General features: G+C 40.8%; 1 protein-coding gene and 1 pseudogene across 3 annotated transcripts in view; one reads left to right on the plus strand and one right to left on the minus strand.

Moving 5' to 3' along the window:
* The window catches only part of IMMP2L (inner mitochondrial membrane peptidase subunit 2), an 861,167-nt gene that overhangs the window by 396,196 nt on the left and 451,350 nt on the right, over positions 1-13,621 (minus strand). The window lies entirely within an intron of this gene.
* Positions 13,429-13,548, plus strand: LOC118544563 (U2 spliceosomal RNA; annotated as a pseudogene).

The following is a 13,621-nucleotide window of genomic DNA, read 5'->3' on the forward strand; positions in this document are numbered from 1 at the left end:
GTCCCATTTGAGCTTCATGTCCTACCACTTCCTCTCTATTCATCACATTTAGGCACACTGGCCTTTTTCTGTCCCTAGGACATGCTAAATGCATTACTGCCTTCAGACTTTCATACGCACCTGCTACTCTGTCTGGACACTCTGCCCTGGTGTCACGGCCTGACTCTCCTTTTTAACATTCGTGGCTGGGCTCCAATGTAACCTTCTCCAGAGGAACCTCTTTAATATCATATGTTAATCATCCCTCTTTGTTAGTCACCATGCTATTAGCTTGTTCTAATTTTTTTAGGCAACATAAACCAATCTCTGGAATCATCTCATTATATACTTGCAAGTTTATCGTCGCCTATTTATCACCTATCTCCTACATATCCCCAACAACAACAAAAAATTTGACATCAGTGTGTTTTTCACTTTTATATTCCCAGCACCTACTACAACACCTTGGTGTTCAAATATGTTTCTTAAGTAAATGAATGAATGAATGCTGGCAAGGGCATGGTAGGAAGAAGATTCATAAACTGCTGTGTGAATTTGGTATTGGGTTTCAGGAAAGCTAGCTGAAATGCATGTTGGGATTCTAAAATGCCCAAATCCTTCAGTCTAGAAAGTGGATGGCAATCCTATCCCAGGCCATCTATCACTCCATTATCTACAATATGAAACATTAAAAAAAAAAAAAAACCTATAAAAAGCAAATATCCAATATTTGGGGAATGAGTCATCCATGTGGTATTAATATATGTGCTAAACGTAATTAAGATTTCTTTTATGATGTAATTTTTTTAAATATGGGATATTTTCTATTATTTAAGGATAAAAAAAATGTACCACAACAAAGTATACTGAGGTACATGCCATGCCTCCTTTGGTGGGCAAATGCTTTTTCCTCTCCTGATCCTTTCTGAATTTTCCAAATTTTCTACAATAAACCTGAGCTATTTTGTTAATAAACATTTCTAAACTGACATTTATTTAGTTAAATAATGTAAAAGAAATAAAGACTCAATACATGTTTCACTGAGTCAAATATGACAATTTTTTTAAAAAACTCACTCTTTCTAAATATAATACTGCATGAATGAGTCTTTACTTATTTTTAAATTCACTATATTTTGATCATCCTTACAATTTTACCTGTCCTAGGAAGGTAAGTTTTGACTTGGGCCTTAACACAATGTCCTAAATTATATATGAGATACAAGCTTCATAACAAAATGTAGGAATGCTTGAATATACATATTAAAGATTAAAACTTCCCAAAAAATTACTAAATAAGTTTCTAACTTTATCAAATCATAGCTATGTACTAGTAATTTAGGCTGTAACTGTGAATTCTTATTTGGATTATAATCTCTTTGGTCTACTAACAAATTTAAGCCTTCTAAACAGGACTTACTTCTCCAAATAGAATGATGTTTGGTGTTAATCAAAGGTATGATTGTTACAACAGACTGCAGCTATTCTTGCTGCAGGCAGAAACAGAATTATAATGAATATCTGATGATTCCTGGTACCGGAGACATTTGGAGAATTCTCCCATTAAGAGAATGAAGTACAGATATAACCCCCCATAGGCTTGAAAAAGAGCAAAGGCTGTTTGACAGAGTTGACTCAATCCTTTCAGTGCAATGGTGTCACTTTTAGAAAGATACAAAGAATATTTCAAAGAGGGATATAGGTGACTGAAGGGACGTGGCAAAAATCAGACTTTATTAGCTGAGTGTTAAATCAAGTCAAACATTGGACATTTCCATCATTTAACACTCAATTAAGCCAGGCTAATAATAAAGATAAATTTAATAATAAATGCTGAGTTTGCTCCTACCACACAATTCCCTTCAATCTTCCCTGTGATTGCTCACTGGATGCCTGGCATCGTGCTGAGTACCGAGAATATGAAGACGCATGCACCCTGATCTCTGCCAAACCGTGACAGGGTAACCTAGGAGGGACCTAATGTATATTCATCTTGAAAACAGAAACTTCGTGTAAGTCTCAGTATTAGAATTCTCCTGTCAGCGGCCACGATAGCTCAAGTGCTAAACATACACTCTAAGTAAATACTCCGCCGGCCCATCAGATCTGAAACAGCTGGTAGCTTCAGGCTGTTCATTTCAAAATGAATTGAAGGCTCATAATCAGAACTAGTGAGGGTATTATCGACAGGATAAGTACTTGTGTACTTTCACAAGAATAAACTTTCTTTCAAATCTAGGGCCTTTTAAGTGGTGTTGGGATGCAACTAAATTCTAGAAAACAACCTAGTTTGTGGTATTTCTTACACCTGGTCAGGCAGGAAGCCTGAGAAGGACATCTACTTGAAATAATACGTTCGTTAAAAGTGCACAACCGTCAATATATGTAAGGGTACTGGGGCGCCTGGGTGGCTCAGTCGTTAAGCGTCTGCCTTCGGCTCAGGTCATGATCCCAGGGTCCTGGGATCGAGCCCCGCATCGGGCTCCCTGCTCAGCGGGAGGCCTGCTTCTCCCTCTCCCACTCCCCCTGCTTGTGTTTCCTCTCTCGCTGTCAAATAAATAAAATCTTTAAAAAAAAAAAAAAAAAATATATGTAAGGGTACTGCAGAAAAAAGAAAAAGATTTAAACACACACACACAAGTCTTTCTGACAGTGCTGATGGCTTTGTATATGAATTAATTTTACACTACTGATCTTTAAGGATTTAGGAAGGAAATAAACTTGTACTTGCTTACCCTGTTCATGTCTAGGTTTTAGACTTTGTAACATCGGTGCCCTAGGACACACTTGAGCAGCCTCTTCACATAGGGACGGTCCAGAGTGCAGAGCTCAAGTGCTGGGCCATGGGTCCAAAGGTCTCATTCAGTCCCTGGCTCTCGTGCAGACAAGTCATCTAACTGCTATGAGCGTCAGCAATCTAGCAAAATGGCAAGGAATCTATAAATACGTATTAATTTCTGCATTTGTGGATTAACTGATGTATTGATACATCTCTTCTTTGCTGAAAGGATTCAAGTAGCTCAAAATGGAAATAATAACGCAATGGACGCTCCTCCGAACTTTCATTATGGGTTTAGAGGTGGCAACCTCTGACTGGGCTGTCTGCACAGCACTTTCCATACATTTAAGAAAATGTCAATTGCCTATACTGCAGAATGGGGGAGGGGGGTGAAAGCGATTATATTGTAACCAAAGTCCCATAAACCCTACTTTCCAGAATGAGGAAGAAATAAAGATCTTCTGATTTTTCAGCAGGAGCTACATTCTTCACTGTGGATTGGCAGGAGCTAGAGAACGGAGAGGGAGCCTTCCAGAAGCAGTGTTTTCTCACCCCTTATCCGAATTGGATGCTCACTAAAGAACACCAAGCACCAGTTTGCAGTAGCCATTCTGAATTTAACAGTGACAATTTGGAGGCTGCAAATTCCAAGGTCTGACTCCGAACGTGTGTTTGTTTATTGGCACAGAGATAGCACCATACCATTTAGTTACAAAGCGCCACGGAGCAAATCTAGATTAATATGAGAATCCATATTTCGTCCTGCCTGGGCTGTATGTCACACTTCTGAGTGAGACCCTAACAAGAGCAGGAATTAAGAATAGGTCAGAAGAACATCTGCTTTGCTCATTTTGATTACGTGGGCAGGCAAAGGAATTTGCTTTTATAACACCAAAATAACTTGGAATGCGGCAAAAATAAATGCACCTTCTGTCTCATGGAATGTTATTACAGTAAGACGCTTTGTGAATGCTTGGTGGCATTTTCAAGCATTTTTTGTTCCCCTCATTTCTTTCTAGGCTCCATACTGCAATCCTCACGGTTTGAGCACTAGACTTCAAATGAGACATCTATTCAGAGCATGTTCAGACAAAACGAGTGGTTTCCTTAGTAATGGGAACTATGTGAAAGCACAGCCCCTCCAGTCAGCCAGGCTTCTCCCCGCCTTGCAGTTCACACATAGGCTCCCAGTGAGCATTATGCAGCTGGGGAGCACCTCCAAAGTCTGAAATGGCTAAAACACTGAATATTCATTGCATTTCTAATAAAACGTACCCTTTATAAAAGGTTAAGGATGTAAGAAGTACTCTTAGTGGTGAGGGTTCATTTACTCATTTTCTGCATCATGTCATGGAATGGAAAGAAAAATAAGAGATCTCACCAAAGAGACAGACACATGTTTTCCTTTGAGTACATTTTAAAACATTTCCTTGTCTTAAAAACCTAAGCTTGTCTTATTATTTTTTCTGTCTAAAAAAGCCTAAAGACTGCTTCTTCTGATTTTCCAGTTTTCTGCATAGCAATCATCTTTGATAAAGCTCTGAAATTCTGTTGCTTGGAAAGGGTATATATTTTGCCTTTTTACAGTCTCAAATAAAGTTAAAAAATAAAACAGTAGTTTTATGTATAGCATTGTTGAAGTTTTATGTATGCGTACACATTTATCTGTTTATTTATTTTCAGAACAACACAACACACACACACACACACACACACACACACACAGAAGAGAAAAGAAAAAAAAAAAAACCTGGCTTCTTTAACAGAGTAATACAATCATCATTCATCTTAAATATTGACGCAAAAGGGCAGTCAAGTATAGGCTATCCTAGACTAAAAACCAACATGAAAATTAAAAAAAAAATTATCAGAGTTGATATGATACCTGTGTTGAGGATAATGGTTTACAGATATCTTCACACTATGTTGAAATCATCCAATCAGAAAGATAGGAATACAGTCAAAGATTCTGAAGTGAGCAAAGTGAAGTACAGCTAAATTATGGTTGGCATTCTTCCATGCATCTGGTTACAAATAATCAAACACAAAGCAAAAGTTATGCTATAAAACACGCAAAGAAGAGGAGCATGGGCCTCAAAAGATATTTGGAGGGAAGAAAAGACACTTTTTAGAGTGTTAGCTTTGGAATTCAACCTATATTCCAGCCTTAGCTCCTGACTATCTCTGTGATTGCCGACATTAACCAAACTCTCTGAAGCTCGGTTTCCTTTTCTGTGAAAAGGGGAAAGTTCCTGAATGTCACAGTTTTATAAGGGATAAAACTGTATGTACACAGTTCTGTATACACTTCAGTGTCTGACATGAGGTTAATACTCAACAAATGCTATTTATTATTATACTAGGTACTCTTGTGATTTCAGCATACATAATTTCTGCATTTGGAAAGCAGTATATATTTCAAATTCTGATCTATTCCACTGTGTTTTGTGGATAGCTCAAGGAAAATCATTTGTATTTCCCTGAGCAACAGCAATAATAAATGTAACAACAGAATAACAACAACATGAAATTTGCTATCAGAGAGAATACTGCATCCCCATCATTGATAGTAGTGAGCTGTCTTTCTCCAGAAACTGTGATGGAGTCCTTCTCGTGATTCCTATTTACACAATGGTTCTCTATGCAATCAAGAACAAATATCTCTGACCCAGTTGGCCATGGATTATGGCTAATTGTCTCGCACAAGAACCAAAGCATAGCCTTGCTCTCATTTAAAGTCTACACATCCACTCTTACAGATTTAAAGACTCAATGCTGCTCTGCTTAAACACTTTGCAATTTTACTTTCTTACCCATTAAACCTCTACTCAAAATCCATTCATCCATTGATACAATAATGCATTCTGATCAATTATTCTATATTATGAGCCCAGAAGCAGAGCACTAAACCCAGCCTCTTTGAGCAGGGACAGATCTCCCACAAGAGGGGCTATTTAACCCGAGGATTAAGGGGGAACGGCCTTGCTAATGAAAGCTGTGTGCCTGATGCGTGTCATGGCAGGCCAAGCACTCCAAGTGCCCTGCGTGGAATCAGGACAGACACAAAGCAGAGAAAAACCAGCATGGCACTTGAGGAACAGCAGTTTATGTGGCTGGAGCAAAAGGTGACCAGTAATGAGTACCTGGATCCAAGAGCCAGGGTACAGGAAGAACTGAACGCTAAGGAGCTTGGGGTATTTTTCCATTTGTGATGAGACACAAAATAGGGTTTTGTTTGCAGAAGATGGACTGGAGAGGGCAACACTGGAAGCAGGAAGTTAAGAGGACTTGCAGACAGACCATGGGATGATGGAGGCCTAGCTGATCAAGAGCAAGAGTCAAGGAAATGTGGGGGTAAAACCAGAGGGTTTAGACCAGTTGAATGCAGGATATAAGACCCAAGGAGGATCAAAGTTGCTGAACCCCCCCCCCCCCGAGTGAATGGGTAGTGCTACTCTAACTGAAATAAATTTTTAAAAAAAAGGAAGAAAAGCCAGTAGTCAGGCGAGCTTAAGAGGTCAGGTTTAGACATGGAGGGCATGAGGTGCCTGGGCTCATGAAAGTAGGCACATTCATCAGACAGTTTGAGGACTACATATAATACGTATAGAAGAAGAACGTTATTTGCAGGAGCAGTGATATACATTTGAGAGTAGTGATTACATAAGAAGAGATTATATTATCTAAGAGAGCATAGGAAGAGCAATTGGAAAAATAAGAAACCTAGTTTAAATATTTAAGAGACAGATGAGCCCAAAAGGACAGCAGGCAAAGTACGCAGGCAAGTATGAGTGGGACCAGGAGGCTTCGATGAGCAAGAACCAAATCGGGAGGGCACTGAGGAGATTCAAAGGGGAGTTTCAGTGGCATGTGTGGAGTAGAAGCTGGATAAAAAGGAGCTGGAAAAGGAGAAAGTGATGAATGCAACAGTAGCAATGTTGACAGGTCCCTTGCGAAATTTATGAGGAGGACAGAAATGGAATGGCAGAGAAGGTTTAAGGGTTAAAAGGAGGACTGTTGTTAATATTCTAGTATGAGTAAGAAGCATGCCTATGGATTTTGTGTAAATAAGTCAATTGCAGAGTGGAATGGGGAAAAAGGCTTTTAGAGACAAATTCCTAAGAACACAGATGTAGATGAATTCGGAGGGACATAGAGACTGGTAATAAGAAAAAGCCTCATCCTTTAAGACTACAAATGAGAGATAATGATGCATGTGGATAAAGAGACATTAGTAAGCTAGGAAGGTGTGCAATAAAGGGAGCTCACACCTAAAGGAGCAAGTTCAATGAAGTTAAAAGCAATAGCATTTTCCTAAGAATATTTAGGTTGAAAAGGGATGTTGAAGAAAGTGTGAAAGTTTGGAATCATCCCTGTAGATGACAGGATAAAGAGTGGCCTTAGGATGGATACCAAAATGGAAGAGGACTGCCGCAGAGCCAGCCGAACCACGACACCCTGCATTTGTTGGGGGTATAGTGTGTGCGCCACCACATGATTTCCTCCAGGAACACTAACTCCTGGAGCCAGGAGCAGAGAAGAACCATCACGGCGTTGTTCAGGGGTTCTGCGCATGATAGAGGACCAGAGCAAGAGAATCCAGGTGACTGATCAGTTTACACGACCAACCTTGGTAGGAAGGAAAGGGAGAGAAAGAAAGATGACCAGGAGAGAACCGGTCTCAAGGATTTGAGGTCTTCATAGTGTCAAGAAGCAGACATAGGAGGAGCATAGTTTTAAAACAGCCAAATAGATAGAGTTATGGTAGAAAGCAGGATACTTCAGTTCAAGATATCCAAGGCAGGACACCTCGAATTACCAATAAGATCAAGGGAGCATCTCCGGGAATGGGTTTCTGAAATGAAATAAAAGTGACACTTATTTTCATTTAAGGAACTTAGTAATCTGGGGCTGGTTTTATATGTAAAAGTTGAAATCTCTCAAGACTTTAGCAGTATTTGGGCAGAAGAGAATATTTTTCACCAGGTATCAAGTCTGGAATCTCCTGACAAGTAGATAAGAACAAAGTGGGGAGGTAAAGAGTGGTATGTGCCTTATAGAAAAGTGTAATAATTCATGGCCTGAAGCTGGTATTGGGAAGCCAGAGGATGTGTAAGAACATGATCCCCTGGGGCACCAGGGTGGCTCAGTCGTTAAGCGTCTGCCTTCTGCTCAGGTCATGATCCCAGGGTCCTGGGATCGAGCCCCTCATCGGGCTCCCTGCTCAGCGGGAAGCCTGCTTCTCCCTCTCCCACTCCCCCTGCTTGTATTCCTCTCTTGCTGTGTCTCTCTCTCTGTCAAATAAATAAATAAAATCTTAAAAAAAAAAAAAAAGAACACGATCCCCCACCAACATGCACACACACACAGCTGACCTCTTAAGCTCGCCTGCACACCCAGCCCTGAGAGGTGGGACAGTGAGTGGTCTCCAAGCGAGAGGTCACAGAAATAATCAGGTCCTGAAAAGGAGATTGGATTTCAGCTAAAGGAGGAAATGGAAGGGGAGGTTTGGGAAGTAGTTGAAGGGATGGCAAATCTGCTGACGAGTGAACGATCGGAAAAGTGAAAAGAATAGGGAGGATTCACGGGTTCGAGTAGATGAAGCCGAGGGCATCAGCTATGTGACGGTATGTATGCGAGAGGACGCTGGAAGCCTCGTTATCCCAGACAGAGAAAACCATGCAACAGGAGCAGCATGGTGGAGAGGCCTGCCTCAAAAGTCCGCCCACATCCACAAGGACCACAGAAGGCCAAGTGTCAGAGAGTGACTTGACTGAGTCAGACAGATGGTGAGGGTTACAGGACTTGGATCTCAGCTAAAGGTTACCCACAGTTCCGAGGACAGCAGAGAGGGCATGGTCGGTGCCCACCCTGCCTGACTCACCGTCCTCTGAGGCAGGGCACGAGGTGGCCAGCAGCCGCAGACCCCGGCGCCGAGGCTCCGATGCCAGGAAGCGCAGGTCCGACGGGCCGCACAACACTGCTGCGCCATGTGCTCGGCGAACGCAGCTCCAAGTCTCATTTGATGACAATCCTACGCTTAGCACAGCAAGTGGTTCAGAACTCAAGCTCGGGAGCCAGACAGATGTGGCTCCCAAGCCTGGCTAAGCCACTCACGAGCCACGTTACCACAGGAGGTGAAGTAAGCTGCTTCCTCTATCTGCAAAATGAGAAACCAGCATCTGCTCACAAGCTAACTATAAGAAACAGAGATGCTGCCAGGAAAGTGCTTATTTAGCTCAGTGCTTGGCATACAGCTCTCAAAAAATGGTACCTAGTGTTCCCAGGTCCTTCCTGCTCACTGTTTGGACGTCTTCCTTTTCCCAGGGAAGTACTCCTTGTCCCCTACCCTCTAATTTGGGGGAAGGGGAGTAGAAATGACAGAAGAGTACTTGATCCAGGGGTAAGCATGGGACCCAAGTAGGCTAGCGGAAGATCTCCCCCCCAAAAGCTTCCAAATTCAAACTAAGGGAAAGGGACAGTGTCTCTCGGGTGGCAAAATTGTGAGATCAAGGACTTGAGAGCCGGTGGGGGCCAGGTTGCTGTACATGGAAAGAAAGCTCATCTGCAGTAAGAGAAAATAAAGCCAATGCTCCGAGAAAAGCAGACAGGGGAGAACAGAGACAGGATCTCCCGGGAGCATCTGAGTCCATGGCCCATTTGTCTTGGAGGCCCAGTTTTCCCTCTGCTCCTATTATAACATGTGAGACTACATTACCCTTGCTATAACCTCACCTTTTAACTTGAGCTAGTTTAAATCTAAGCTAGTTTAAATAGGGTTTGTCTTGCTGGCAGTTGAAAGTATCCATAGTGTGGACAGCTACCAATAAATTTAAAATAGTGGAGAATGGCAGAGACCACAGCTGTTATCCCCTTCTCATGATGCCTTGAAGAATATCCTACACACACCCAGAGGTCAATAAATGCCATCGATAGACAAACCTTGAATTCTATCAGCAAAGTCTGCACATTGACCCATATGCCTTTGACCTGATTTGAGCATTCCTTGTGCTACCCAGAACTCTTCCAGCTCCCTGAATTAAAAACCAGCTGATGAATAGGATGAATCCAAAGAGGGTTCAGGCCTGAATAACATATACAGAGGGTAATAAATGAAGCAGGAGCTCTCAAAAATAAATATACATTGAGTGCCAAGTACATGCCCAGAACTGCCTCTACTTGCTCATCTAATCAACTTGGGTTTGTGTTTTTTTTTAAGATTTATTGATTTATTTCAGAGAGAGAGAGTGCTTGCGCGAGCGCGCACGTGCACAGGGGCGGGGTGGGATGGGCAGAGGGAGAGGGAGATAAGCAGACTCCCTGCTGAGTGGGGAGTCCCGACCTGGGGCTCCATCCCAGGACCCCGAGATCATGACCTGAGCCGAAATCCAGAGTCAGACACTGAACCGACTGAGCCACCCAGGCGCCCCAATCAACTCATTTTTAAAGACAGTCTAAAGACCAAAGACTGTAGCAGCCCCACCCCCATTCCCAAATAGTCTTAGAATATAGTAGGATTACGAGATAGAATTTAAAGCTGAAAATTCAGCAGTGGTCCTGGTGTAGGCAATAACTACAAGACTCTCCCATCTATTCTGCTATCCTTGAGAGTTGTAGTAAGTGCCTTTCATTCTTGAAAGTACCTTCCCTATACTAAAAGGAATAACGCTATGAACAATCACTAAAAGACTAGACAGAGAACTTTAGCTCTGGGCCTCCTGCATTCTCCATCAATGAAGAAGAGAATCAGATGAGAATACTAACAGTCACCTTTGTTCTCCTGTCTAGCAGAAGTCAAGAAGCAAAAGTGACATAAAATATTCATGAAAATTCAAATGACCCTTTAACTTCTAGATGGTGCAATATAACTGGATGCCTAAATATTTTAGTGACAAAAAATGTTTGCTTTCTCTTACAAAGAAATCACTGCTTTGATCTCTTGTTTAGATATAAATGGATCACTTTCATTAGCCCACCTTTACAAAAGAGCCCCATGTGAAAGCAGAAAAATTCAGAACAGATCTTGCATACAAATATCACACCAGGGGCAAACTGTTATCTCATGCCATTCTGGTTCTTAATTTTTGCCTAGAATTTACATGGATGTACATGCCTTCTTGATTCTTGGAGTTTTATTTTTGCCTAGAACTTACACATATCTTTGTACTTTTATGAACCCAAATGCATTTAATGTGTCCTAATCACAGAAGATGAAAAGAGAAAGTGGCCAGCCAAGTCAAGAGACACACTCTATTCTCCCATAAATAATAGCTCTCTTATGAATAGCCTCATGTGTAACTGAAGTCACTGATCTGACAAAGTCTATCACCCTGGGAGTGATAGGGTGATAGGGTGATAATTCTCTGATTTTACTCAAATGTTTGGAACAAAACCAGCACACAGAAGAGAGTAGTAAATTACTCTTTCGGTCACTCAGTGAGGTTTAATTAATCAATTATTGACCTTTTAATATGTAAGTGCACTACAGAATATACAAAGCAAGTAGGACATTACTTCTGCCTTCAAGTTGCTTACTATCTAGGCACAAATAAACCATACATGATAATGCATGTTAGCACAAGAGAAACAAAATAAAAAGTAAATATAAAATGTGATAAAATAAGGAAAATACTCACTTTCACTGAGATGGGGGAGCTTCTTAAAGGATGAGGAATTCTTAATCTCAGGAAACAAACTGAGGGTTGCTGGAGTGGTGGGGGGTGGGAGGGATGGGGTGGCTGGGTGATAGACACTGGGGAGGGTATGTGCTATGGTGAGCGCTGTGAATTGTGTAAGACTGTTGAATCACAGACCTGTACCTCTGAAACAAATAATACATTATATGTTAAAAAAAAAAAAAAAAGATAGCAGGAAGGGAAAAATGAAGGGGGGGAAATCAGAGGGGGAGAAGAACCATGAGAGACGATGGACTCTGAGAAACAAACTGAGGGTTCTAGAGGGGAGGGGGGTGGGGAGATGGGTGAGCCCAGTGATGGGTATTAAAGAGGGCACGTATTGAATGGAGCATTGGGTGTTATACATGTTATTCCAATGAATCATGGAACACTACATCAAAAACTAATGATGTAATGTATGGTGATTAACATAACATAATAAAATTAAAAAAAAAAAAAAAAAGGATGAGATCTTGGAGCAGAAGCCTTATAGACCTGGCCCGTTCACAGAAAAAACAGAGAGCTAAGAATGCAACGTACAAGATACATTCCGGAAATGATCAGCCCTGTGCTGTGCTGAGGAAGGGGATGCGCTGGAGTTAGGGAGAGAGAGAATAGCCACTGATATGTATGGAGACATATCAGCTGATGGAGCAGAGGAGCTGTGAGTTTCAGCCTTGGAGTCAGAAACGCTTTGGTTTGATTGCTGACTCTACCAATGAGCAACTCCATGAGTTTTTGCACACTCAGCCCTCAGTTTTCTGATGTGCAAAATGAAACTAAGAGCTAGTACTTTAATAGGGAGCACTGAATGAGACAATTCAAGAAAAACTCCTAACAAACCACCTGGCACAAAAGGAGTGCTCAATAAATGTTGTCTACTATTACTGCCGCTATCTTAATTATTATGTTGTGGAAGAACTGAATGCTAAGTTAAAAAGGTCCGAGATTTTACCAAACAAGTCAGCTTCAGTTGAAGAGTAAAGTTCTACCTCAAAAGAAATTCGTATCTTATGTTTTAAGTAATAGCTATTATTTCTGATTATAAAAATACTATGTACTTACTGTGGAACATTTGAGAAATATAAAAAAATAAAACCACCTATTATCTTATCAAAGATAACTACTGCTAGGGGTTTATTTCCTTTTTTGATGTATTTCTTTTCAGTTATTTCTGTTCTTTTCAGTTATTTCCGTGTGACTTACAAACTGTCTACCTATCTATTTACCTACCTGCTATATTTAAAAAAAAAAATGATTTCACTGTTTTATTTCACTAATTGTTTACATGGCTAGAGAAGAAGTAATATTCAATCCTCCGAAAGAAAAGATTAAAGAGACGCACAGAGAGAAGCCAAGATAAGACACAGTTTGGATCTACAGAGCAAAGAAGGAAAGAGAGGGAGAAAGAAGTCTGAAGAAGATACAGAGATTTATCTCCTTGATTTCTGACATCTTTCTCATTCCTGGTGGTGACTTTCCTTGAGTGATAAAATTACTTTTGTTCTTCAAGTGGAGTTTTATCCCTCATTAAAAAATAAGACCTATATGCTGGGTTACAGCAAAATATAAATCTTAACTCCCTAATCGGCCTAGGCATGGAGAGATGCCATCCTGGGAGAGGAGAAAGGGAACAGGGTCCCTGCGGGAGCAGCACATTTCTACTTATCACACTTGTCACAGAGGGAGGACATGCCTGCTTTATTTTTCTCTCTTACAACCCCGCCCCCATCAATCTTTGTTTCTTCTTATGTTTGCTAAATTCTGATAGTCGAATTTGCATATTTTAGCACGTAAAGATCTCCTTCTTCTCCAGTTCTGATATTCTGTGGATCTCTGATTCTAAATGTTCACAAAAAGCCATACTGTGGTTGTACAACCATGTGAATGTACTTGTGCCCCTGAACTATGAGCTTAAAAACTGTTAAAATGGTTAATGTTACATTATATATTTTACCATAAGAAGAAAGTCATAATAAAAAATAAGAGCCACAAATCGCTTCTCAGCCTTTTGGCTAAGATCAAGTGTAGTATCTGTTCTTATCAGTTTAAAAATAAGAGCCATAGTTGAATGGGGATCATTTTTGTTTCCAATTCTACTTTCTAAAACCCTTTTGAAAAAAAAAAAAAATGAGAACTCTCTGATCCAACGTGCTTTTGTTCAACATTCTAACAAACAGCCAATGCC

Source organism: Halichoerus grypus, chromosome 12 (genome assembly GCF_964656455.1).
Source record: "Halichoerus grypus chromosome 12, mHalGry1.hap1.1, whole genome shotgun sequence".
Classification (NCBI taxonomy): Eukaryota; Metazoa; Chordata; class Mammalia; order Carnivora; family Phocidae; genus Halichoerus; species Halichoerus grypus.